This window comes from Microcaecilia unicolor, chromosome 1 (assembly GCF_901765095.1).
Source record: "Microcaecilia unicolor chromosome 1, aMicUni1.1, whole genome shotgun sequence".
NCBI lineage: Eukaryota > Metazoa > Chordata > Amphibia > Gymnophiona > Siphonopidae > Microcaecilia > Microcaecilia unicolor.
In genome coordinates, this window is record NC_044031.1 from 568,999,526 (window position 1) to 569,024,600 (window position 25,075).

General features: G+C 40.9%; 1 long non-coding RNA gene across 1 annotated transcript; it reads left to right on the forward strand.

The window, feature by feature from the left end:
- The first annotated feature begins 3,526 nt into the window (after positions 1-3,526).
- On the forward strand, positions 3,527-24,855 carry LOC115460431. The gene is made up of 3 exons (XR_003940488.1): positions 3,527-3,844; positions 4,446-4,596; positions 24,545-24,855. It is a non-coding gene; the product is annotated as an uncharacterized LOC115460431 (long non-coding RNA).
- Positions 24,856-25,075: the final 220 nt, after the last annotated feature.

The window sequence follows — 25,075 nt, forward strand, 5'->3', positions numbered from 1 at the left end:
GACTCAGGTGGGTGAGAGGGATCGAAGTGAGCAGAAGCGTGATTTCTGACTTCCAGAGTTTTATTTTTACAACCGCCTCAGGATATGGGCGTAGACGGGGGTGGCGATTGCCCCCCAAACTCTTCTTACCGGGCACCACTGTAAAAGCACCAAACAGGAAGCACCTCGACTCCGTCCTTCGCTTCCCTGCCCTCAGCGTTCCGCCCGCCCGAAAGGAAATGACATTAGAGGAAGGCGGGATGCTGAGAGGGCAGGGAACGCTGAGGGCAGGGAAGCGAAGGACGGAGTCGTCGAGGTGCTTCCCGTTTGGTGCTTTACCGCCAGTTCGGAGTTCGCCGCTCTGCTCTTCGCACCGGTAGTACCAGTAGTAGTGGAAGTTAGTGCCAGCCAGTCCACACAAGGAAGGAAGAAGGGAGTAGGCGCCGCAAAACCATTTGGTAAATGAAATCTTTCTACTCCCCTGCGCAGCCAGCCAGCCGTCGCCGTTTACTCAAAACAGCAAGCAGCAAACCTGTGAGCTGCTGCTGCCTGCCTGCATCCATCCACCATGTAACGTTGTAGTTCTTTTGTTGTTTGTCCATCTTAGTCTCGAACACTGTTTTTGTTGGGTGGGTAGGTAGGCAGTGCCTTACAAGGTGGAGGGAGGGGGAGGGGCAAAGGGAAAGGGGTAGTTGGGGAGGGTTGAAGTTAGTGGGTCGTTTAGTGGGATAGTGCCTGGCTTTATCCATAGATATGCCTGTGAATTTCCCTGAAATGTGCTATCCTGGGTGTTATATTCATCCATGAAATACTGCTGGCTGGCTGTACAATTCTAGATTAGCTGCAGCCTAGCTTCCTACCAGATTTTTAAAATTTGAGATGAGAAATTGTAACTTGTTTTAATTTTTTGTAATTGACTAGGTTTTTGCCTAGTTTTCCTCTTTTATAGTCCACTTTGGACTAACAAGGAATTTAGCAAAATATAAGTGTGTGGAATAGTAAAAAGGGGGAAAGAGGCCACTTCATAGTCCTGTCTGGGGTACATTGTGTCTCTCTTAAAGCATTTCTAAGGTCAACACTGGCATGGTATGGGCATCACCTTATGCCTGGAACAGACTTCCCGAGCCCATACGCCATGCGCCCTCCCTGCCCATTTTCAAGTCCTTACTCAAAGCCCATCTCTTCTCCCTTGCTTTTGGCGCCTAACCACCTTCCCCATTCATGATACCTACACTGACTACATAGTTTGTTACCTTTAGATTATAAGCTCTCTTGAGCATGGACTGTCCTTCCCCATGTTTAAACTTGTACAGCGCTGCGTAACCCTGGCAGCACTATAGAAATGCTAAGTAGTAGTAGTAGTAGTAAAGGGGGTGGGGAGATACTACTGGAGAGGAAGAGGAAGTGCTGGGTAAGAGGAAAGAAGGAAGGGAGGGAGGGAGAAAGAGCTGGCTTGATATCTCATACATATTCATTATGGTTATTCCCAAAAAAAAGCGAGCTCTTTTTCCCTTCCTTCCTTCCTTCCTCCAAATTAGCATATTCATTTGTATATATATATATATATATGCAAATGAATATGCTAATATGCCCCACCCCATCCTTTGCCCCCCACCCAAATGAAACAGTCAAACTACGCCCATGCCTCAGGATGAGGTCTGCTGTCCTCTTGGATATCTTACTAGCTAGTGGGGAAGAGACAGCTGTAAATGTCACCCTGCCCTAATGACAGCTCTGGAGCTGTCGGTAGGTTCTAGCCATTAGAGCAGGGGCTTTCCATGTTCTGCTTCTCTGAACACTGCACAAAATCACTAGTGAGCTCATTAGCATACGGCTTTCGGTCCCTGCTTCTGTGCATGGTAAAGCAGCACCTGAAAGCCTCTGTGCATTGGCCACTGCAATAACATTTCATTTAGACTAGCTAAAACCAGTCTAAATGAAACACTGCGAGCCTGGTTTGCGTTGAGCATCTGCCCCTTAAGGAGGAAATTCTAGAAAGTGGTACCTAAATTGAGGCATCACTATGGGGCACACTTAGCACAAGTTCTGCAATGGCATTGAGATGCGCCTAACCTGTTACAGAATACAAGCGCAAAATGGCTTTGGTGCATTGAAACTTAGGTACAACCACTTATGCCAGGTCAATGACTAGTGTAAGTTGCCATGTCTGAGTAAACCATGCAGTTCATGCAATTAACAGTATTCTATAAGTTGTCACCCATGACACACCCATACTATGCCACAGGTGCGGCCCTCTTTTGGTTATGTGCTATACAAGTTGGAAGTCAATTTTATAGAATAGCCAAGCACTTATACACGTATGAGCCAATTAATTCTTTAAATTTTGGTGTGTAATTGGCACGTAATTTAGTCACACCTTACAGATTTGCCTTTCTAGTAATATGTCCCTGTGACGGGGTCTATAGAACACTGCCCCTCTCCCTTAGGGAAAGTCTCTCCGATATCCAGGGCCACCTTATAAGCACAGGTGCCACCACGGGAGGAAGTGATCTGGGTGGGGCGGAGTTGAGACTGGGGAGTTTAAAAGAGAAGGGCCAGGCAGAGGTTAGAGAGAGCCCAGAGGAGAAAGAGGAGAGGCTTTGACTGAAGACATCACAATGCTGTGACTGGGCTGAAGTAAGCCCTTACTGCTAACTGTTTCAACTTTGCAAGTTTGCTGGAGGTCTGGCCGAAGCCAGACCTGATAAGCAGAATATAACTGAAAGGCTGTTTGCGGTGTGGCAATCCCGCAGCCGAGAACTGTTGTTGAGACTACCGCCAGAGGCTGCTTACTACTGTTTGCAAACCCACTGGGTTTTTCTCATTCTACACCTCGGGCTCTGTGAAGAAACAGGCCCAGGAATTTCTGTTCTTGTAAATACTTATTTTTGCATTCTTCCTTTTTGTCCGGCTGTATTATTTCCTCTGGCCATGTCCAACCACCGCACGAGGTCTCACAGTCCCTTATTGAAGAGAAGACAGAGAATTAAGATAATTCCAAGTACTTACACTAAATTTAAGTCTGATGTGAATGGAGAGTAAAGTCTTTAGCAGTATGTCATCTATTATGATGCAATCACACCACTATTTTATTCAATTAAGTATAGGGTAATCAAAATGTTCCAGACAGAAAAATGTGTTCCCAACATCTGTGTTTGGGTACAGAAAAAGTACCTGATTCTGGCAGTCTCTCTGTAACAAGCAGTAGGTTATTTATGCCCCTTTCTACATGGTGGTTGCTGCAGTGCTGTATCTATACTCACTCTCTTGTAAAGACACTAGAAATGTAATGATATTGGTAAGTTTCCAATAAAAATAAGTTGCAGGATAAAGTATAACGGGAACACAAAGAGAGCGGCAAAAATGGCAAATTAATCTTCTCCTTGTTCTTGCTGACACATCAGCATAATTAAATATCTCTTAAAGTTCAAGGCTGCATTATGATACTTTTCATACATCAGTTCTTATAGATAATAAAACTTTGTTATTTTCTTTTATTGTCTATTGATATCAGATTGCAAATTATTAAGGATGTGCTTGAGAGAAATTTTGGCTCAGGTCATGCTCAATTTAATCATCCATTTGGATCTTTTTCAGATTCTGATTTATTTGTATCATTCATGTCCATTTAATTCAATGGGGTAAACAATTTTGCATTCTGTCCATGGGGTTTTCTATCCATTTTTAAAATATACTGACAGGTACCTTCCACAGAATCAACAGAACTCCAAGACATAATGAGTGCCATGAATATTTCACAGCACCAAATGAGAGGTAAAGAGAACAAATAGTGGCATGAAGATTCCAGGCTATCACGGAGCAAAGCAACACAGAGGAATGAGGATCCCGAGGTACCAGGAATGGGGTAAGGCAGCACCAACAACGGCATGAAGGCCCCATTATGCTCATTATTGCATGTTAAGTGCTGTTATCAATGCTAATTATCTTAAGCTAATTAAGTTACGCATGTTATTACAGAATCTGCCTGGATTTTGGCACAGACATGCTATATAGAATTCAGGGGTAAACACATTTCTTCCTAAGTGCAATGGTTGTGCAATTGACTTTAAGGCAAATTACAATGGCATTGAAATAGTTACTTACTTTTGCAGTAGTCTCATATAGTTAAACTAGTATAAGAAAAATATAGTTAACCGGGTAGTTAAACTACTTTTTTAGTAAAGTAAATACAGTTAAACTACTTTTTAAGTAGTTGGTGCCCAGGACTGAGGAGGGACTTTCAGTTTTCATCTACTAGGCTACAAAGGTCTGCACCTTAAGAAACAGGTACTATCATTGGGAAACCCTAGAGGGGACATATCTCTAAGATGGTATTCTAAGTACAGAGGAGTTCCATGATTGCATCAGTGGCCGTATCTGTTTCTGGATTTGTAATTTTCTGTATGGATTGTACCTGAGTTAAATGTAATAATAACATCATGTACTGTGTTATTTCTACTACAAAGGTGCAAAAAGATATTCAACAAGCCAGGACTGTGATAAACTGCCGTATGTCCCTATCAAGGGAAAGATCTCAAGATGCCGACACAGCCTTTGAATGGGCTCTGCAGGCATTGCTGCGTGGCAGCTGCTAACGTGGCTTTTTTAAAGAGGGGGGTAAGTTTTCAAGTTAAAAATTCATCTTCAGTTAAGAGTTTCAAAGTTATACTTATAAATGTAGGCTTGTCATTAATTTGCCTAGATCTAAGAGTCTAATTTATGAGCCTAGTAATGAAAATGTTTCCTATCCTAAATCTTCCTTGCTGCCACCCACTTAATATGCTCCTACAAAATTTTCACAGAGGCCCATTTAGGAGCACAATGGTAAAACTTAGGAGCGTAAATCCTTTGAATATCAGGTCCTAGGTTTGCAAGTTGATTTTCAAAGGGTTTAGCTAGCCAGCTTCAAGAATTAAGAAGCTCAAACTCATCCCCCCCCCCCCCGAATTTAGTAGCAAAATATAGCAATCTGATTCCACTGTCTTATATTTTCAAAATGTACATACATAGAGGACATGCTGCCAATATGTCTAACATTACTCCCCCATTTTTGTTTGTCCAGACGTATTTGCATACTTGTACCTACATAATAACTCACTTTGCATACCACGTGTACATGGAAAACGTATTTGAAAACTGCTTTATCCTTTGGCTTTGAGTGTGTATGAGCTTTTGCAGTTGCCCACCTTACAGAATAACTACTCTCATATGTTATAAACATTTTTATAATAATAATTATTATTATTAATAATTTGGATTTAACTCACACCTTTTTCAGTAGTAGCTTAAGGTGAGCCATATTCAGGTATACTAAGTACTTCCCTGTCTGTGAGGCAGTGGAGAGTTACGCGGACAATTCTATAAGTTTGTACCTCCAGTTAGGTGCACCGATGCCATATGCTGAGTGCCAATCCTATAATGGCATTTGTGTGCCAAAATGTCATTGTAGAATTCTAGCATGAACCCTAGTTGGCAGGAAGCAGCAGCAGGATGTGAACTTTTCTGAAGAAACACCAAGTAAGTGACCACAGTTTCTATTTAATCCTTTGAAGATTTCTGCCTGACAAGGAAAAAATGGTATGATGTCCTAAATATTAAAGTGTTCAGTGTTGCTTTTTTTTTTCTTTCTTTTTATCCATACTGTGTCATTCAAAATAAGGCTCAAATTAGTGTAGAAAATGATGGCTTCCAACCCAGTCCACTAACAAGTATATTTCATCTTATTTGAAGCATATAAAATTGAACTTGTGCCAAACATAGAAATGCCACATTTAAATGTTCCAATAATTGATTCCTCTAGAGAAACCTCTCTTAAATAATAATGCCATTGACTTATGGATGGTTATGTGTGGGAGGATTTTTATATGGGGTTTTGCAGTTCTGGCATGTGTACCATAAATGAGATGCCACTCATATTTGATAGCAGGTACCTATTACAATAACCCTCTGTTAAATAGCAGCATCTTTTGTTCAGGCTTGTAACATAACCCATGAATTGCTTCACTGCTATTGTTATATTTCAGTTTGGAAAATTTGATTTTAATCAAAACAACTAACTGAAGTTAAATTTGCTTGAATCTGCAATGTGGAATGCCCAGATAGTACAAAGTGACAGCAATAGCAATGCTGTCTAAAACTATTATTATAACCCTTAAAACAATGCAGCATACATAGGGCTCCTTGTACAAAGTGATGCTACCGATTACCTTGCACTGAATGTGAAGAAGTTCATGGGAAATGAATGGCTTCTTCGCGTTCAGTGCACGCTAATAAGTAGCACTGCTTTGTAAAAGGAGCCTATAGAGGCATGATATGATTAAGGTTTCTGATTGTAAAAATTGATAAAACTGATAAAATACTCCCAATGCAGAAAAAAATAAAAAATTAAGCAGATGTTTATTGGAAAAAGCACCAGAGAAACACCACTTCTGCTAGTACTCTTTGCCCTCCCCTGGCTTGTCTTGTATCCTCCAACTCTAGACACTTGGAAATAAATACATTGAGATTTATTTTCAAATGATACGTAAACATTTGGTGATGTTCCGGATGTCGCTGCTTGAGTTTCATTTCGTTGGAGGTGCACGTATAAAACTAGGCATGCATTCCAAAAAATATCTTTTTTAGTTCAATTTCTTTATTAAAGTTTCATAGGTAAATATATAATAATAATAATAATAATAATAATAATAACATATTGAACAGAACATAATACGAATGTAAGTATTGGTGAAATGTTATACCATGGCCAGTCTCCTGACAATTAGGATTTAAATTAAATATATATGAAAAAGAGCACAGCAAAATAGTTTGCAAAAGTTGAATAATGTGTTAGGGGTACAAAAAAAAACAGTAACATTAATACCATTGTATGCTGTTAAGGTGGTTTGCAAAAGTCTTTCAAAGGAGCCCAAGTTCTTTCAAAAGTAGCAATGACTCTATTTCTATTTGCAGCAATATTTTACATGAGTTTGTCCTACAGAATGTTGTTGGAGACTAATCTGCTTATTTTCGAAGGAGAATGGTGCCCATCTTCCGACACAAATCGGGAGATGGGCGACCTTCTCCTAAGGCTGCCCAAATCGGCATAATCGAAAGCCGATTTTGGGCGTCCTCAACTGCTTTCCGTCGCAGGGGCCTGCCTACCCAGTTAAATTCCACTGAATTTCTATTCCTTTGACAGAAAAGGACTCAATAGAGACATTGGATTCCTCACTCATTATCAGATATAGAGACTTTGAACTGTAAAGTGTTATATTGTCTCATTACCTCTGTATATCCTCTGAACCCCTTTCAATGAATTCTAATAACACATACACACAGCCCAAGACCTAGATGAGATTTTACTATTTAAACACAGTGGTGTTGATATTCAATGTGATGTAATCAGCAAGAAATGGCTCCTGGCTGGTTAAATCACCTGTTCAGGGCTGTCTATTTTCAGCAGCACTTAACCGGTTAGTGCTGAACTCAAAACTAGCTATTTTGGGGGTGCTCCGAGGACAGAGTCAAGTGCTGATATTGAGAACTTAACCAGCCATGTTAACTGAATAAATCACACCGTCTAAAAGTCATTCCTTTCTTCGGGGTCCTTTTACTAAGCTGCATTAAAAAGTGGCCTGTGCTAGTGTCGGCGAGTGAGTTTTCCATGAGCTGTGGTCACCTTTAATGCTATGGTAATATGGGCATTTTGCCATTTCTTTTGTAATGCTCATGTGCCAATTTCCCCATTAGCATGTGACCATTACACGGGAGCCCTTACCGCCACCTGTTTAAGAGACGGTAAGGGCTCCCATGCTAATTGGGTAGTGCATGGTATTGTGCCCATGCTACCCGATTAGCGCAGGCAGGCTTACTGTCCACCCATGGGAATGCCTCCTACACTGGAAACTAAAAGTTTTTTCGGCATGGGATTAGCGCGTGCTGAGCAGGAAACTACTGCGGGATGCCTCAGCCAGGGGCGTAGCTACGTGGGGCTGTAGATTTGGCCCTGGACCCCCCTCCTGATGACCCTCTCGCCCCCTTCCCGCCGTCAACCCGCCGTCACTATCTGCTACCTTTGCTGGTGAGGGAACCCAACCCCCGCCAGCCCAGGTCCTCTTCTTCCTTCGTTCTGTTTCTGTGTCTGACATCCTGCACGTTGTACGTGCAGGACGTCAGACTCAGAAACAGAACAAAGGAAGAAGAGGACCTAGGCTGGCGGGGGTTGGGGTCCCCCGCCAGCAAAGGTAGGCAACGGCGACGGCAGAGGAGGGTTGGCGGCGGGAGGGGGGGTCAAGAGGGTCATCGGCAGGGGTGGGTCAAAGTTGGTGGCAGCGGGGGGGGGGGGGTAAATTGTGCCCCCTCACCTCGGGCTCTGGACCCCCCCTCCTGCCAAAGTCTGGCTACGGCTCTGGCCTCAGCACTTTCTGGGTTAGTGCTTTTTAGGTTGCAGTACCTACCGGGCCTTAGTGAAAGAGCCCCTTTATGCTGAATATCACTCTTAACTGTCTATGTGTTAGCCGGCTTTGCAAACCCAGATATTCAAAGCTGGTGCTTGGACATGGCCCAGCACTGAATTTCCAGATTTAGCGCCAGTAGTGGTCAGCAAAACACTGATCACCACTAGCTGAATATAGACCTCAGTGTAAGCGCATTGTTTTTTCACTGATTTGATGAAGAGAAGACAACTTAAGTTTGCCAAAGATACATTAAGTTGTTCTAATAAAAAGGTATTGCGTACAACTTGGTTGTTGGCCTTTATTTACAACACTTGAAGCTTATGACTTTAATTTGTGATTTTATTTTCTCAAAGCGAAAAGCAGAATGTCAAATCTATGTACTTCTCAAAATGATCACTTCAATTGCCAATAACGTTTGGCAACCTCAAAAATAATATTAAATTGGTTTTCAAAGATGTTCCAGCTGCTATTCAGCCCACAGCAGTCAGCATTTTGTAAGCCTTTGACAGTCACAGGCTGAATTAAGCCCATGTCTGGTTACTGGCATTGAATATTCAGAACGGTGCTGAATCTCAGATGTTATCGCTGTGCATGATCTACAAGGCACTTTGTGGAGCTAACACAGAAGGGCCTGAAAACTTACTGGAAACTCCATCCTCCTCGAGAAACCTTTGCTACTGTCAGACCCTAACATTGAGCTACCCTCCCACCAAAAAAGTCAGATTAAAATCTATGCTTGAAAAATCATTCCCTTTTTAGGGAGCACACCAATGGAACACGCTCCCTGTTGCCCTAAAATCACAACCAATCTACACACTTTTCAGAATACTCCTTAAAACCCAGTTATACAATGGTTAACCCATACTCACACTAACCTTCAGGCTCTCTGAAACCATTCCCACCTCCAATAACGAGTTCCTCTTCCTTGGTTCCTCCCCCCCCCCCCCCCCCACCTCTCCTCCCCAATGGTTAAACCTCGCATTGTAAACCACTTTGAATCCCAACCGGAACAACGTTCGGAATGTAAGAGCTAGATTAGTTTTGATTAGATTAGTTCTAATATTTAGTTCAGTGCCCAGGTATCTCGGCAGATAAAGGCAGGACAGCCAGACAGTGCCATAGCGCTCAGAAGAAATATTTATTTATCTGACAGCTTTGTATCCTGCTCCATCCACATTTCTGGGCAGGTTACAAGAGAACATACATAATTAATAAAAATGACAGTACATGCAATTAACATTACAATTACACTAACAATTGAATTTTAAAAATAACAGAAAAGAACTAATCAGCTGGTCTAATTGCCATGTACTTAATCAAACCTGTATTTAAATTTCTTCTCAAAATAGCATACCAAATACAGCAAGATCTACTAGATAACAAATCTAATTTCCATATGCCTCATGGAATAACCATGTTTTAAGATCGTTCTTAAAATGCGGCAGTGCCGTTATTGCCACAAAATAAACCCCTCCTAGCTCACTCAGTGAGGTTTAATTGGGCAGGAGTCTCTCCTTTCTGGTTAGACCCTTTTGAATATTGAGCCAGTCCATTATAAGGAAAATGGGAAGCAAATATAAAATATTGATTAGGAAGACAACAGAATGTTTCTTAAATATGCCAAATTTGCAAAACAATAGTACTGAAACTTATGTTTATTTCAATTAGGTTTTACTTTTATGGAATTAATAACAACATATGGAGAAAGTCAATTGTTATGCCAATGATCACCAAATACTCTTAGTTCAGTTGAGAACTGCTGTTTTACAGAACCACAGGTAATTTGGCACATTTGCTATAAATTCAGATCTTCATCGCTAACTAGGACAAGCTGTGTGGGAAAAGAGCCTAGTGTAAAACATAGCAAAAAGAGGAGTGAGGGATAAATGAAACAAATAGGAATAGTTTCAACTGCAATGCTGCCTAGAGAAGTGATGGAATCTCCATTATAGAAACATAGAAACATGACGGCAGATAAAGGCCATATGGCCCATCCAGTCTGCCCATCCTCTGTAATTCCTAATTCTTCCTGTTTCTAAGCGATCCCACATGCTTATCCCATGCCTTTTAAAATTCTGGAACAGTACTCAACTCCACAACCTCCACCGGAAGGCCATTCCATGCCTCCACCACCCTTTCTGTGAAATAGTACTTCCTTAGATTACTCTTAAGCCTATTCCCTCTTAAATTTGTCATATGCCCCCTCATTCCAGAGCTCTCCTTCAGTTGTAAAAGGCTATCTTCCTGTACATAAATGCCCTTGAGATATTTAAATGTTTCTATCATGCCTCCTCTCTCCCTCCTCTCTTCCAGCGTATACATGTTGAGGTTCATAAGCCTGTCCCTATAATTTTGTAGCCGCCCTCTGGACCGACTCCATCCTTTTTTATTGGGATATATTCAGAACAACTTACATAAATATTTATCTAGACAGTTTAAGCCAATGGTTCTCAACCTGTGGTCTATGATACCATTACAAAGTGTCGGCAAGACACAGGAAAAGGAAAAAGAGTCACTTGATGAAACTGTAGCTTTCAGGCTGGAGGTAGTGGCTGGAGCAATAGGGAAGAGTATAGCGGTAGATAGGTAATCTGAGGAAAAATGACTGCACAGTCAAAAGCAGCAGGATCATGTGTGAGTGCAGAGGCAGATGGGTGGGCAAGTGAGCAGGTGGGAACAGAAAGAACAGCAGTTGTATTGTGTGATAAAGCAGAAACAGAAAAGCAGTTGAGCTCTGGGTGCCATGGAGAATGCAAGGCCTCAAGCAGCAAGTGTTGACTAGGCCACACATTATAGAAGTCTGTGAAGGCTGTTACAGCTTAAAGCATGAAGGGGAGTAGAGGTGAGTGAGAAGTGGTGGCATGAACCTGAGACAGGAGCTACACAGCCTTGAGACAAGTAGCAGACCATAGGATCGGGAACAGTAATACAAAAGCAATAGAGGCGGGAAGAGAGAAAAATAAGGGTGGTAGGGACAGCTTGGGGGGGGGAATATTGAGGGACAGGTTGGAGGAGAAATAAAAGAGTGTTGGGATTGGAGGAGGGGGGGGAGAGAGAGAAATTAGAGGAGATTGTGGAGAAAAATGAAAAGACTAATGGGGAAGACATGTGAGGGGGAATGACAGATAAAGAAAGAGAGAGGGAGATGGGGATGGGGTTGGAGTGGGGGTCCTCAAATGTTTTGAAGGAATCAGCACACCCCTAAAGTTCAAGAATTCCAAATTTAGACAAAATGGGATCTTATAGGATCAATATTTTTATTTTTTGTTTCATTTGTACCCTGTGCTTTCCCACTCATGGCAGGCTCAATGTGGCTTACATGAGGCAATGAAGGGTTAAGTGACTTGCCCAGAGTCACAAGGAGCTGCCTGTGCCTGAAGTGGGAATTGAACTCAGTTCCTCAGTTCCCCAGGACCAAAGTCCACCACCCTAACCACTAGGCCACTAATGCTGTCCACATAAGTGCTTCTTTAAAAAAAAAAAAAAATCTGTGCTGGCTAAGATACATTTTAACGAAAACACAAAAAACTATATGGCTTGGCTTACTCCTAATATAATATAGGCTACTACAATACATAAATGGAGGAGAAAATCATTCAAAACATTTGCAATTGGCAACAAGGTGGAGTCTCATATATTTTTGCACGAATATTCACATCACTCCCTTGGTGACTCTATTGACGTGCATAGGTTTAATCATCGACTGAAACCACCTCCACCCTAATGTTGCAATTCATTAAACTTAACATACTAAAAAGTGCAAGTTAAGTGTCTTTTGCATATATTTACACATATTTGCACTTTTTAGTATGTTAAGTTTAATGAATTGCAACATTAGAGTGGAGGTGGTTTCAGTCGATGATTAAACCTATGCACGTCAATAGAGTCACCAAGGGAGTGATGTGAATATTCGTGCAAAAATATATGAGACTCCACCTTGTTGCCAATTGCAAATATTCTGAATGATTTTCTCCTCCATTTATGTATTGTAGTAAGATACATTTTAGGCAGCAGCTCAATGTCCAGTCAAAATCAAAATGTAGGAGGGGCCAGGGACAATCTAGGGGCAGACCATAATTTATCCTGATGATGATAATACTCAGCCCTACCTAAAGAAATTTATCCATTTAGGAGGATCACACAAATAGTAGTCGTAATTTAGGGGAGCCCTTTTACTAAGGCACAGTGGGCCTACCATGCACTAGAAGGGCACTACCATGGGATGTGCTAAAGCATCCTGCAGTAGGTTTCTGCTTAGCGTGATAATCCAACACTGGAAAATATTTTTTATTTTCCAGCACAGGAGGCATGCCCATGGGCAGAGAGTAGGCATGCCTGCACTAATTGGGTAGTAAGGGTACATTACCGCACTACCCTATTAGCTCAGGAGTAGCATGGGAGCTCTTACCACCTTTTAAATAGGTGGCGGTATGGGGTCCCGCAGTAATAGCCATGTGTGAATGGGGAAATTACTCTGTATCAGAAGGATTGCCAGAATAATTAAAAGTGGAGAAAAAAGACCTCAGTAGACAAAAAGAGATACCTATTTGTAAGGCAAGCCTTCAATATATAGGTGGCTCACATTAATCATCAGTCATTAAAAAAACTCTACCAATATATGGATCTAAATAGTCCTTTATAGAGAAAAAACCCTTACTGATACAGAATAAGATTTGAAAATATACAAAAATTAATTGCCACATCCATATTCATGTGGGATACAGATGTAACAAAGAAATAAATATTATCACAAAGTACTTATCTTGGAATAGTCCAGAAGTGTCACTTCAATCCTGGTATAATCAAATATTGCCACTTAAATCCCGACAGGGGTTCCCTGTTTCAAGATAACCTTTTGTAAAAGTCCCCCACCGTAACTAATAAACCAATGGGCAGCTTGGTAACATATGGTTGTTTGGACATTTGAACAGGTAATCTTTTGTATTATTAGAGTTTCACAGACCTTCAAAGTGAGTTTGGTCTTTCTAATAAAAGTTTCTTTCAATGCCTTCAACTTTGATATTGCCTTTATGACAATAAAAACAATACAATTTTGATTGCTGCACAGTCAATCTGTTTAACTGTGCTGAGTACTACTAAAGCAACCTCTAATTTCCAGAAGATTTTGAAACAGAAAAAAGGACCAGAGTATTCTGGTACTGAAAAAAAGTGAGGGAAGTGGACCTGGGGATGGAGTTGTCAGATTTTGAATGATTACAATTCTGGGGGAATATTACTTGTGCCTCTCTATTGGTTTCTATTAACTAGATCTCTGGGTTTCTGCCAGGTACTTATGACCTGGAGTGGCCCCTGTTAGAAGCAGGATACTGGGCTACATGGACCGTTGGTCTGACCCAGTATGGCTATTCTTATATTTCCTTATATTCATGTAGACTTCTGAAGAAGGCACTTCCAGTGCCGAAACAGGGTACGTTGTAGAGTCTTCCTTCAATAAACTTTACTTCAAATATTGGATGTCCTCGTCCTGTTTTTTGAAGAGCCAGATTCTATTCCCACTCTTCTTCTGCTCCTGAGATCATTCGTGGGACACTGCTGTTCTTTTCCACCTCAGTGGTTTGTGCTCCTTTTTTCTCAGCAATAGATCAATATGGACTCCAGTTGTGGTGGCCAAATTAGACTCTGTACATTGTGAAGAGCAAAGAAACTACAAGCCCCAGAAGGCAGTGCAGCACCAGAGAGATTCAGAACCAAGGAACTACAAAGCCCAGAAGGCAGGGCAACGTCAGAGAAGCCAGGAGCTAAGAAACTACAAGCCCCAGAAGGCAGTGCAGCACCTGCAGACAGATCAGGGGAAGGGAGAAGAATCTATGCAAGGGGGGAGGAGCCGGGGTGAGATTGGGAGATGGAATCAGATGGGGGAAGGGAGGAGCCCCTAGACCGGGAGGAAGGGGAGGAGAGAATGGAACTGGAGGGGGAGAAAGGAGGGGAGAATGAGGAGGAAATGGAAGTGCTGGTGGAGAGCTCTTAAAGTGAGTTATGAACTGAACTGGAGAGAGTGAATGAAGCCTTGGTGAATTGACCCTGTGGGTGGATGTCAGGTGGTTTTGTGCTGACAAATGAGGGAGGTGGGTCATGAGGTCTAAGAGTGAGAAAGTGACTTAGACCTTATTGCCATTGAATGGAACTGTTTAATTTCATTTCTAAGATGAACTGTGTTTGAAGGCAATGCTAAACTAAACTGTGTTTGAAAGCAGTGCTAAAACTGAATTGAGGAGGAAAACATTGCTAACTGAACTGAATTGTGAGCAGTGCTCATTAACTGTGGGAAAGAGCAGTGCTACTAAGTACTGGATTAGAAGCATTGCTGGGGAAAACCATATTGAAAACAGGGCCAAAGTGAACTGTGTGGAAAGCAGGCCCAAGCTGAACTATATTGCAAGCAGGGCTCAAATGAACTGTGTTTAAAAGTGGAGCTACACTGAGGAGAGGGAAAGGCCTGTGAAGCCTTAAAGCAGAGTAAATGTACTCTGGAGATAATAAAGCACTTCTGGTGATTTGCCTGTTGTCCGGAGACCCTGATTGCAGACTGTCGACTCGTGAGTGAAGGGCGTGCTTGGTAAAGAAAGGAAGAGACAGAGAAAGAGTGGTGCGGATCTGGCGGCTGAGCATGACAACATAACAAATCCTGGTCATGCAGGTTGGCTATAGGTACCTTTTTTCATGTGCTATATTTCTGCCCTCTTTTAACAACATACTGGTCCAAGATTTGGAGTAAGATGTCTGAGATATTACAACATGAAGAAGCACTAATGTTTAAAATGATAATCTAGAAATCTATGGAACTGCAGTCTGATTTATCCAAGGTACAGAGTAAATTGTTACATATTATGATTACTATTGCTATGAAATTAATTCCTAATAAGTGGGATGATTACACTAAATTAGATATATATGTGTTGTGGAATACCCTATGCCTTACTCAGAGTTAAGAGGGAGCGGCAACTGAGAAAAGGCAGACACTGATTCAACATTTGCACACCTATAAAGAATGTTATGTTTGGTAATACAGAGTAATCATATATACCATTGTAAACATGGCGTAATCTGCAGCATGATTTTCTTGGTTGACTGCTTTTCTTTTCTGTTCTGGAAGCATAAAGCAATAAAGAAGTTTGAACTTAAAAAGAAATTATTCTGTACCCCAGGAACCCTACAAATTAGCTCAAAGCCAGAACTTATTTTTAAAAAAATCATGATCAATTGTCACTGTGCATATAAGAAAAATAGCTTTGTTGTGCTGTAATTCTTGAAAGGCTTTTTGTGAATAGTTGCTTACTGCCTATTCAGCATATTTCCTCAATATGAAAAAGAAAACCATGATTCAAGAAAATGTCAGCTGTGGAGTTGATGCATTATCCCATCTGTGTTGACATGTAGTACAAAACAAACATAAGACTGCCTCCACTCTAATTAGATACAACATCAACCAAACATCATATTTTATTCATGATGTTTTCATATCCATCATTGTAGTTAAAGAAGGCAAACAAAGATACAATCACTTGCTTACAAAAAATTGCTCTGTGATTTGTAGGTCATGTTTCTTCAATATAAAGTTCAAAGTGTTTTCTTTTAGATGTTTTGTTTCTGCTTATTACAATTATATTAGACATTTAAATGATTTCAGAGCTCTAAAACAGTTCCAATAGAGGTATTTTAACATCTTTCACTGGGCCAATATGAATTATTTAGGGACCCCTTTTCTAAGTTGTGCAAAGTCCTAACACAGGACGCACTGCGGCATCTTGTGGTAGTTTTTAACAGTTTGTGTTTGTTAGTCACATGCTTTTTGTTTTGTATTTATTTTTTTAGAGGGGACTTGTCACAGATGGAGAGCAGGCAGGGAATGAGCATAGAAGAATCATCCACCTTGGGCACTCACATTATCGCACATTAAAAGGTGAACGTGGGATTACTAGGAGATGGTAAATGCGCCCATATTAATTATTTTCAGTTGCTCACTGACATTAGCGCATTACCTGAAAATTAGAAAAAATAGAAAAGGCCCTTTTTTTTAGAGACATGCTAGATATGTTTATGTTTATTAAAGCTTACTATACTACACAAGCTGGCTAGCAGAACTATGTGGTTTACAAATTAAGGGGTCCTTTTACCAAGCTGCGGGAAAAAAGGCCCTGCGCTAGCGGCGGGGGCTATTTTTCCTGTGCGCTAGGGCCCTTTTTACCGCAGCAGGTAAAAAGCCCTCAGACAAACATGGCCACACGGTAAGAGAACTCTTACTGTATGGCCATACTATAGGGAACCCTTACTGCCACCCATTAAGGTGGTGATAAGGGCTCCTGCGGTATCCTGGTGGTAACTGAGCAGCGTGTGATGATGCCCAATTACCACCAGGTTACCACCGTGCAATCCATTTCTGGGGGGGGGGGGTTCTTTTTCCCCTGGAAATGACACATGCTCAGGTCAGAACTACCGCCAGTGGGCACATTGGGCCTGCAGAAGACCTGACTTAGTGTTTGGTAAGCCTGTGTTGGGCTTATCGACGCTTTGTAAAAAAAAAAAAAAAAACCTAAGGACCATGTTTACTGAGGTACGGATTTTCCACCCCTGGATTTGGACATTTTGCGAGGACATCCAAATCAAAACTTGGACATCCCTTTCAATTATGCCCCTCCACGTAATTCATCTGCACTGCATCCAAATCACAAGGGGGCATGTTGGGGGCGTTTTAAAGGTATGAATAGGGTGTGCCTAACACTTGGACATTTTACATCCATAATGGAACAAAACCAAAATGTCCAGCACTAAGGGGCCCTTTTACTAAGCTGCGTAGGTGCCTACACGCATCCTATGCACATCAATTTTGAACTACCGCCTGGCTACTGCGTGGCCCAGGTGGTAATTTCATTTTTTACGCGTATCCATTAAGTGCGCTAGAAATTTTCTGGCACAATAATCAGCATTGTACACATGTAGACCATTACTGCCCTGTTAACACGTGATACCTTACCGCTAGGTTAATGGGTGGTGGTAAGGTCTCAGGCCTAAAATGGACATGCGCCAAATTTTATTTTGCCGCACATCCATTTATGGCCAAAAAAAGGCCTTTTTTGCTGGTGCGCTGAAAAATGGACCTGCATGCATCCAATAAATGCACCTACACCAGTGCAGTCCATTTTCGGTGCACCTTAGTAAAAGGACCCCTAAAAGTATGACATTTTGCTCTATCCTGTTTTCAGAATGAAAACGGCAGAAAATGATGCTCTAAATGACCACTGGAGGAAATCAGGGGTGACCCCAATAACCCCCCCAGTGGTCACTGACTCCCTCCCACCCCCAAAAAATGTGAATAAAAATAAGAGGTAGCAGCCGCTATGACAGCCTCAGATGTTAGTCAGGTCTATTAGAGCAGTATGCAGGTCCATGGAGTAATGTAGTGGTCAGAGCAGTGCACTATGGAGTGGAGGACTCGGGTCTCTCCTCTACTTGACACACTTGTCGTGGAAACTGTGACCATTCCCAAAGTCACCACAACCCTACTGTATCCACATATAGGTACCCTTTCACCTATAAGGGCTATTGTAGAGGTTACAGTGGGGGACAGTATGTTTTGAGTGGGGTTTTGAGGGCTCAGGGGACAAGATAAGGGAGGAAAGGTGAGATGGGCATCTGAGATCATTTTTATGATGTGCACATAAATGCCTTCTAGGGTGCCCTATTGCTCTCCTGGGATGTCTGGGAGATCAGTCTACTAAAAAGGTTGGCTCCTTCTACATCCCAATGGCATGACTCTCTATGTTTTTGCACTTATTTGTGGGGGGGGGGGGGGTTCTCAAAAATAGACCAAAAAAACAAAATGTCCAAAGCACAAAACCTTGTTTGAAACAGTATTTTTGAAAAAAAGATAGATGTTTTTCTTTTTTTCAAAAATTACCTTCTTTCCTATTCAGATGTTGGACTTTTTGTGCAAAACGTCCAAAGTCAGACTTAGCCGTCATATCAAAGATGCCCCTCCATGCATCCTGATTTGATATATTAGTTAAATCAACACTAAATGTTGGAAGGTCTTACTCATTGGATTTATGGCACCAGGTGGACACCATGTCGATGATAACCTATAACTGTACATGAAAGCCTGAGATTGATTATCATTATTGTCAGCGTTCCCCATAAAAAAAACAATTGTAGACACAATTTCCTGAAAAAGTTTTGCAAGTGCACCCTTGTAGAAAATGAATCCTATATCTGTGTTGGAACAAAATACAATCCCATAGACAAAACAGAAATCTGTAGAGGTGTGTATAAAGGAATCCTGTGCAGAAGGAAGGGATCCTCAGGAGCTTAGCCTAGAATGGGTGGCAGAGCTGGTGGTTGGGAGGCGAGGCTAGTGCTGGGCAGACTTATACGGTCTGTGCCGGGGCTGGTGGTTGGGCAGCGGGGATAGTGCTGGGCAGACTTATACGGTCTGTGCCAGAGCCGGTGGTGGGAGGCAGGGACAGTGCTGGGCAGACTTATACGATCTGTGCCAGAGCTGGTGGTGGGAGGCAGGACTGGTAGTTGGGAGGCAAGGATAGTGCTGGGCAGACTTATACAGTCTGTGCCAGAGCTGGTGGTGGGAGGCGGGGTTGGTGGTTGGGAGGCAGGGATAGGGCTGACCAGACTTATACAGTCTGTGCCCTGAAGAGGACAGTACAAATAAAAAAGTAGCACATATGAATTTATCTTCTTGGGCAGACTGGATGGACCGTGCAGGTCTTTTTCTGCCATCATCTACTGTGATACTATGTTATGTGTGAGTTACTTATAGAAACTATTAATTACATCCATTGCTGCACCCAATTCTGATAACATGTTTGATTGTCCTGGATTGAGTGGTCGCAGGGGCTGGCTGCATCCTGCTCGGTGGTGATAAAGGTAAAAAAAGTTGTTGTGCTTCCTTCCTGTTTCGCATTCCCTACACTGTTATTCAAGGATTCTCCCACAAAGCTATCTTCTTCTGAGAACTCACTGGATGAATTGGTAAAAGTGACCTTTGTATTCCTTTTACAATTCTTTCTAGATCTTCTATTCTTATGCATCCATGGATAAACAAAACCCCTGGTATAATCCATCTTATCCCGCTTATACTTAGCCATCTTCTGAGCTCAAATCTCTTGCTTGTATCACTCCATTAACTGTTGGTGATCCTGAAATTGTTGTTCAAAAACTTTACCAGAAACTGATTGCATCAACATTTCCAATTTATTGTGTAATTCCACTTGTACTTCTTCAATGATTTTATCCAAGCTGTCTACAGTAAGAAGCATCAAATCTAAAGAGCTTCTAGTAATTAAATCATTCCATTTGGTAACATAAGCTATATGATCCTAAAATCTTGGTTCATTATATAACCGTAAAACCCAACATACCCTTTCTATATAGAAATATTCAACCAAAGTTACTGAGTGGAGCTCAGTATGTATTATACATTTTTTTTCTCTTTATTGAAGTTATTATTATCCTCCAAATATTTTATTAATTTCCAAGAATACAAATAACAGGAAAACAATGATGGAAAAACATAGGAAGCAAGAAACACAACAGGTGGGAAAGGAAAAAAGAAGAGAAAAAAGGAGGGGAAAGCATCCAGGTGTTTAACAAATAAGTCCTTTGTATTGGTTTAAGGTGTGGCCTGAATAGTTTGGAGGTAGTTGTCCAAAATAGACCAAATTTTTTTCTTAGATACTATCATCCGACTTTTTGCAGCCATGGCGAGCTCAAACTTCTGATGCTGCAGGACTGTATTCCACCAGAAATGAATATTCAGCAACTGTGCGTTTTTCCAGTTTTGCAAAATATGCCGTTGAGCAATAGTGAGGAGAATGTCCAATAGTTTTGATTGCAGGGAGGTCAAATCAAAAGTTGCATGAACGGACTTAAAAATTACAATTGAATAAGTCAGGTCATCAGTTATGGGCAAACGTTTTTGTATAATATTCCAAACAGCCTTCCAGAATTGAAAGATCGGAGGACACTCATATAGCATATGAGAGAAAGTACCCACTTGTAGCGAACAGTGCCAACATTTGTCTGATGAGCTCAGGCCAGCAGTAGCAAGTTTTCGAGGAGTCCAATTGGTTTTATGAAGTTATTATTATGTCATTCAGAAAATGAACATAAAATCAGAAACCTCTGAAAAATCCTAAATTTCAAAGAAATATAATAATTTGAAAACTTTTGAATTCTTATTTTCCACAATACTTGATCCAAGATTCAGGAAAAAAAAAATTTTTTAACAAAGAATAAAAAATAGTACAACTCATAAGTTATCCTAGAGCAGAAGTGATATCTAGAGTTACAATCAGACAGCTGCATTAATCTGATTATCTACTACAGGGGGATCTCTCATACTTTCTTTAGCAATTACAAATTCTTGAAGTTTCTTGGGATCTGTGAAGAGGAAATTATTAGATTCATAAGACAATAAGCATTTGCATGGAAACTTAATAAAGAAGGTTGCCCCTAGGGCTAGGACTCTCGGCTTAAAAGCCAAAAGTTCCTTCCTTCTCAACTGAGTCTCCCTAGACAAATCTGGAAAAATAAGTATCTTCGCCCCCATGAAAACTTCATTCATATGACAAAAATATAAGCGTAGTATATTGATTTTGTCCATTTCAACAGCGAAGGAAACTAATAAAGTAACACATTCTGATTCCACAGATGTTTCTAGAAATTCTGTAAGATTTAAAGATTCTCTAGGTAATTGCTCAGATACACTCGGTTTTCTTTTTATATAGTAAACTTTTGTAACTGGTGGATAATTGTCATTTGTGAAACCCAGAACTTCTGAAAAGTATTTCTTGAGTAATTCCATAGGAGAGATAAATGCTGATACTGGAAAATTCAGAAACCTCAAGTTATTTCTTTTAAGTTGGTTCTCCAATGATTCCATTTTCCTAGCAGAATCATTTCTCTCTTTAACCAAAGAGGTTACAGCCTCTTTGGAAGACTTCAGTTCTTTCTCAATTTTTTCTAAATCATTTTGTTGACCTTCAACTTTAGTGGACAATTGCTGAAAATTGTTTTTTAATTCCACCGTCTCTCCTTGTAGAGAGTCTGAAATTTTCTTTAAAGATGAGTTAACCCCTTGTATTGCCTCCCAGAGAGTGTCCAACGTGACTGCTAAGGGTCTTACTGAGTCGCAAATACCTCCAGAAGCGCTTTCTTTAATCTGGACAGGCGATGAAGTCACCCTCGAGCCTCCAGAAGATATTCCTCCAAAAGAAAGCTCAGTGAAGGAGCCCCCTCCGCTCGCATGGCCGACTAAGCCCAGGTCGGGTGTCTCCACACGTGCGCTAACCACAGCACTGCTTCCGGGTTGCGGCGGGGTGAGGCCTTGCGAGGGAGGACTGAGAGTAACTCCCTTGATGCTGCTGTTCATGGCTGGTGGCGCGATTATCTCTGAGGTAGACTCTAGGTTCTCCAATGCCCGGATTCCATAAACCTCCAAGGTAGGTTGGCGTGTGGTGGGGTTCCCGACCGGTCCTGAGGAGGCTGGGGTACCGGTTTTCCCCTTTCTCTTCCCCATTACCTGGGGACGTGCCGAACTGCCAAAAACCAAGTTTAGGGGACAGGAGCTCTCCAGGTGTGCGACCGCTCTCTACAGCGCCATCTTGGATGTATTATACATTTTTATAGTGTTTGTATTTCAGGCCAATTAATCAATGTGCCATCCAAGGCTGTTAGCATATCTGGGTTTAAAAATGGTTTGGACAACTTCCTGGAGGAAAAGTCCATAGTTGTTATTGAAATGGACATGGAGGAAGCCACTGCTTACCCTGGGATTGCTAGCATGGATGTTGCTACTATTTAGGTTTCTGCTAGGTACTTGAGACCTGGATTGGCCACTGTTGAAAGCAGGATACTGGGCTAGATGGACCATTGGTCTGACGCAGTATGGCTATTCATATGTTCTTATGTTTGTTTATGTGGCAGTAATTATTAGAGTGGACTGCCTGCAGAATGAATTTCTGCATTGATGGCTGGTAAAAGATTATTTGGAACAGCCTTAGTTCCTGAGTTTTGCTGGAAGTTAAAGGGGGAGGGGTTGTGTTTTCATTTTAATTGTCCTGGTCTGTGAATGATCACAAGGGTGTCCTGTTGCTAAAGTGCGCCACAACGTGGCCTGTGCTGGTGTAGACAAATGTATTGGACGCACAGGTCCATTTTTCAGCACACCTGCAAAAAAGGCCTCTTTTTTTTTTTGGGCCAAAAATGGACATGCAGCAAAATGAAAATTAGCACACGTCTATTTTGGGCCTGAGACCTTACTGCCACCCATTCACTTAGCAGTAAGGTCTCATGAGTTAGCCGGGCGGTAATCATCAGAACGCGTACAATGCCCATTACCGCATGGTTAGCGCCACGCACCAGAAAATAAAATATATTTTCCAGCGAGCATAGTGGATGCATGTAAAAAATGAAATTATCACCCAGGCCACATGGTAGCTGGGCGGTAGTTCCAAATTGGCACATGTTGGGAACGCGTAGGTACCTACGTGACGTAGTAAAAGGGCCCCATAGAGAAATTGATTTTTATCATCATAGTCTGGAAAAAAATTAGGTATTGTTTTTTCCTATTCTAGTTGGGTGGTTTATTTTTTTAAATTAAAAATGTGTTTACAGTGTTTCCTATTCTGTGTTTGTAAGTCCTGATACTGTAATTTTTTATTTTTACTATTGTAATCCACCAACAGAAAAAGCTTGTTGAATTGATGAACCAGAAATGCCTGCAAAATAAGGTGTCCTTTTACTAAAGGGTGTTAGAATCTGGCCTTAGCACATCTGAACATGGGACTTTTGCATGCACTAAGCTCAGATTCAACTCAGCACTTTTTTAAAACATTTTTTTGACAGGCCATGTGATAATGTTGTCATTAGTGAAAGGTACCTACAAAATGTTAAGAGGGAGCACTTGCCATCTTCTTATTTTGGAGGAACTAAGTGCTCCCATGTTAAATCTGTGTCATCTAGTCTATGTACACTAATCAGAACATGCTTCCATGCCCAATCCTTGCCCATGCTACACCTCTCCCAAAATTATTTAAAGAAAAATAAAATAATGCACAGTTAACACATAGAAAAGCTGAAATTACCATAAAACACCTTAATGTAATTTGCAGTAAGCATTTTTCACATTCAAAGTGTGAATTAGGACTTAATGTCCTTTAGTAAAAGGGACTTTTAACTAATTTAAAACATTTTAAATAAATAAATTATCACCATGAGAATATTGGGACTGATGAAGTAATTATTGCAAAGGAAACCAACAGGAAGAAACCCCCATGACATATCCAAAACACAACAGAAGAAGTGGAAAATGACTCAGTGACTTCCAAACAGGGTTCAATAAAGATTACTTTGGTTCCTACTTCCCGTTTGGAAGTGATTATTGTTCCATCACATTGAAAATGGCAGCATTACCAATGACACAAGAGAAGAGGGCCTATAAATGTCCCGGATAATTGGTAGTGTTATTTTATTTTGTTTACACTTAAAATAATAGTTTATAATCCCAAAGCTATATATTACAATTATAAATGAGAAAATTGTACATTTCCATTTCAAAATATACAGGGCACTGAGCAGTGAAAAATAAGCAATTTGTTGCAAAGGGTAAACCATTTAACACTAACAGGCAGTGAAGAAAATAATAGTGATATTAACTTCTAATTTGATTATAAAGTAGCCTTGATTAAATTGGCTTAATTAAAACTGTAGCCTTAATTGCCTGTTCTTGTTTACCCTGCAGTAAAATGTAATGAATAGAGGCCATTGTATTAATACAAGCTAATTGTTGGTGGTAGATATTTCCTCTAAAATGGTAAAAATGTATGGGTCTTTATATCATCTAATTGCTATTTGGATACAAAGCAGAAGAAAATGTTCCATGTCTGAAGTAGCACACTCACGTAACAATACTGACAATTCAAAGGCACTCATTTCAAATGGAGTTTTCCATGTGGAAAGATGGTTATGGCTTTTGTGATTTTATTTTTCCCAGACAGCGACTAAAGCTTTTGAATTTTCAGTTTTGTACTCAACGAAAATGTATTTCCATTTCCATTTGAGAAAAACTACACCCATTTCTTATTCCTTCTTAATAGATTGAACCTGTCAAGCAAGAGCATTACTAAAATGAAGCAAATGGATTTAACATCTAGGATCAGACTTGGGTTGTAGCTGGCTAGCCACAGAGGAAAACCCTGGAAATCTTTGAGTGCGTGGAAATTGTGAAATGAAATGAAAAATGTTTTATTCAGGGGCTGCTTTGAACATACTTTTAGAAAGGAAAGCCTGTATTTTGCTATACCTCAGTACTTCTACCTGTGTTATTACTATTAGGGCATTTTTAGAAATAGCTTAACTGCTCGGATGATCAGCATCCTCTAAACAAGACATGGCTTCCAAAATTGAATCCTGGTAATCATACAACCTATTGGGTTTTGAGATCATCCACAATAAACATGCATGAAATAAAGGTGAAGACTTTATCATCTCGATATATGTAAATTTCTGTCATGGATAGTACTGCACATACCTGAAATCTGAACTGACTGGGATCAATGGAATAAGTTTGGGAAGCCCAATTTTAGAGAGTATTTCCTGGAGTAAGTACACTGACAATAGGGGTTTGT